Source organism: Brassica oleracea, chromosome C6 (assembly GCF_000695525.1).
Source record: "Brassica oleracea var. oleracea cultivar TO1000 chromosome C6, BOL, whole genome shotgun sequence".
Lineage (NCBI taxonomy): Eukaryota > Viridiplantae > Streptophyta > Magnoliopsida > Brassicales > Brassicaceae > Brassica > Brassica oleracea.
The window spans coordinates 19,184,734-19,188,358 of NC_027753.1; the positions used below are offsets into that span (position 1 = coordinate 19,184,734).

Consider the following 3,625-nt stretch of genomic DNA (forward strand, 5'->3'; position numbering starts at 1 on the left):
TATCACCGGTCAACAGAGTATATATGTGGTAGTTTGCTTTCATGTTAAATCTGAGAAGTAAGCTTTATCAACATAGATGATAAAAGCATTGTACTTTGATAAACTACAAAGGTAAACTAGGCACGGTCCAGTTTACAGATTACAATGAAAGAACTCTCCGTTTGTGGTTGGTAGAAGATGGTGGAATAAATAAATGGTCAACGGATATTTATGAATTGCCACTTCCGGGTAAGCATGCATGTTCCAATACATATCAAATTGTTGGAATGACATGTCATATTGTGTTGCCGCCGGTCATGTTCACAGGCCTTTTTTATGTATTTTACTAAAATGTCGAGAGGAAGATGACTTTTGGAAAGAACTGAAGTACAAGGGTTGCAAAGAGTTGAAATATTAAGGTGTTACAATTTATTCCTTTCAAGATTATGTAGAGGATGTGAAGCATATGAAATCTCTTTAGGGCTTTTTTTCGTTTTGAGACTATATATTTTAGGGAAATTGCATTTTATATCAAACAAAAAATTATAGTTCCTTATATTTTATAACTGGCTAAAAAAATTCTCCTTATATTTTATAACTGGCTACAAAAAATCTCCTTATATTTTATGCTCTCTTTTCAAAATTTTATTTTGGGACTATGCACTTCACCATATTTATTTTTTAGTTTGTCTTGAACTTGTAGGTGATTAGTTTCTCTTTCTGATGACAATTTGGTAGTTATTTATTTTTTTACATAAAATGATTGCTATATCTTATTTGGTTAAAGCTTAACTCTTTGAATAAAATAATGAAATAATGAGTATTTACATTCCATATACAAGAAGAATGGTATAATTTGCAGAAAACTAAAAAAAGTTTAAGAATTCACCTTTCTTTTTCCGCAAATTAGGTCATTCTTCTTATATATGGGAGTGCAAATACTCTCATTATATTACATGTTTTCATGTAGTATCTTCGAAATCTATTTTTTTTAAACGTTTTCAGAAAATTATACTGTATACAATATATGTAGTAGCCAGAGAAAAAGATATAGTATAATTTAATCCTTAATTATTTGTGAGTCCTATGAAATGCAATTATATGATATTTAGCTGATATGTAAACTTGCTAAGCTAGACCACTCAGCTGTCAAGTATCTTAGGCTTTGGAGTTCGGATCATCGTCCGGTCCTAGCTGAAATTCTAACAAAGCTAGTGAAGAGGAAAAAAAAAATTTAATTTGACAAACGCTGGTCGGATAATAAAGAACTAAGGCAAGTAATCTTCGAAGGATAGAAGTCGGAGGATTTACCACCTGAAGCGAATATAATGAAACACATTGCTAGTTGCAGAAAAGCTTTAAGTCAATGGAGGAGACAAAACAATGTGAATTATGCGAAGTTAGTAGAAGAGCTTAAAGAGAAGGTGGAAGGCCTATACTCAAATGATGATGCAACCTCCGAAGAAATAGCAGAAGCTTTGAAGGAATTATCTTCTGCTCTTAAGGCAGAAAAGATGTTTTGGAGACAGAAAAGTAGGGTTCTCTGGTTGAGGGAAGGTGATAAGAACTCAAAATATTTCCATGCGTTAGTGAAGCAGAGAAGAGCTAGGAATAGGATAACACAACTCTTAGATGAAAATGGGAATGTCGTGGAGGATGAGGAGGGATTAGTAGCCATTGCTACTAGTTACTTTCGCCAACTATTTGAGTCTTCAAACCCAGAGGATATAGATGATGCGCTATCAAAGATCTCGCCTACAATTACTGGGGCAATAAATGATGACCTGACTGCGCCAGTAACTGAATGGGAGGTCAAATTAGCATTGTTTACTATGCATCCAGAGAAAGCGCCAATACCGGATGGAATGACAACTCTCTTCTATCAGAAATTTTGGGATATTGTCAAAGATGATTTAACTCGTATGGTTAATCAGTTCCTTTTCGAGGGAACAATGACACAGGGCCTGAATGATACAAACATTTGTTTAATTCCTAAGACGACGAAGCCGAATGAGATGACAAAGTTTAGACCTATCAGTCTATGCAATGTCAGTTACAAGATAATATCTAAGGTCTTATGCCAAAGATTGAAGAAGGTTCTTCCACAACGGATATCAGAGACTCAGCCAGCCTTCGTTGCTGGTAGACAAATTACAGATAATATCATGATAGCTTAGGAGATGTTTCACGCCCTGAGAACTAAACCGGGAGAACGGGTTAAACGAATGGCTATAAAGACTGATATGAGTAAAACATATGATAGAATGGAATGGTCATTCATTGAGGCAATCATGAGAAAGATGGGTTTTTCAGAAATATAGATTGAGTGGATTATGCGTTGTATCACCTCAGTCAAGTATAGAGTTCTCATGAATGGGGAACCAAGGGGAAACATTGTCCTTGGGAGAGGACTACGACAAGGTAATCATTTGTCTCCTTTCATATTTATTCTATGCACGGAAGCGCTCGTTATCCTTCTTAATCAAGCAGAGAATCAAGGAAAGATAACGGGGATGCGAGTCGCTCGCGCTAGCCCCTCGGTATCTCACCTTCTCTTTGCTGATGATATCCTTTTCTTCTGTAAGGCGGAGCCCCGTGAATGTGAAGAAGTTATGAAAGTAGTCAGGAAATATGAGAAAGCATCAGGTCAACGTATTAATTTTGACAAATCCTCATTACTCTTTGGTATGTAAAAGGATTCCAGCGAATGATAGACAGCAGATCAAGGATACTCTTGGTATACAAAATGAAGGCGGGATGGGATCCTACTTAGGAATCCCAAAGGATATCAGTGGATCAAAGTGTAAATTATTGGCTTTCTTAAAGGAGAAGCTCCTACACAGAGTGAATGGCTGGACTGGTAGATGGTTATCTAAGGGAGGAAAAGAGGTTTTGATTAAATCAATACTGCTAGCTCTGCCGACTTATGTCATGTCTAGCTTTCTGCTTCCTTTAAAGATATGTGAGAATTTAGCAAGTGCCATTGCACAATTCTGGTGGAGCTCGAATCCTTCGAAAAGGGGAATCCATTGGGCAAAATGGGAAAAAAATGTGTGCACCTAGAGAGGAGGGAGGGATTGGTTTCCATATGATCCATGAATTTAATCTAGCGCTTCTAGCTAAACAGCTTTGGCGTCTCGTTCAATTTCCGGATTCACTAGTAGCGAGAGCTCTTCGGGGAAGATATTACCATCTGAGTTCGCCGCTGCGAGTTGGTACAGCAGATACCCCATCCTATGTATGGACGAGTATTATTGCCGCGAGGAAGCTTTTACTTCTGGGCATCATAAGCAAAGTGCATTCAGGGTATGAAATTAATGTGTGGGGGGATCCTTGGATCCCTTTGACCCCAGCTAGACCGGCTCATGCCAGGGCCCCAGTAGTAAACCCAAAGATGACCGTAAGCAGTCTTATCAATCATGTTTCAAAGGAGTGGGATGTTAGTTTGCTGGAACAATATGTAGCTCAAGAGGATATTCCGATGATTCTGAGTTTGGCCATAAGCCCTACCCATCGACGAGATACTGTTTGCTAGAGTCACACAAAGAATGGACAATATACTATTAAGTCAGGATATTGAGTTGCTACAAACTTGATGAGAAAAGAGGAGGAAATAAAAGTTCTACAACCCAGCATTACAAAACTT

General features: G+C 37.7%; 1 pseudogene; it reads left to right on the top strand.

Moving 5' to 3' along the window:
- The first annotated feature begins 2,352 nt into the window (after window positions 1-2,352).
- Window positions 2,353-3,625, top strand: part of LOC106297662 — a 3,211-nt pseudogene continuing 1,938 nt past the window's right edge.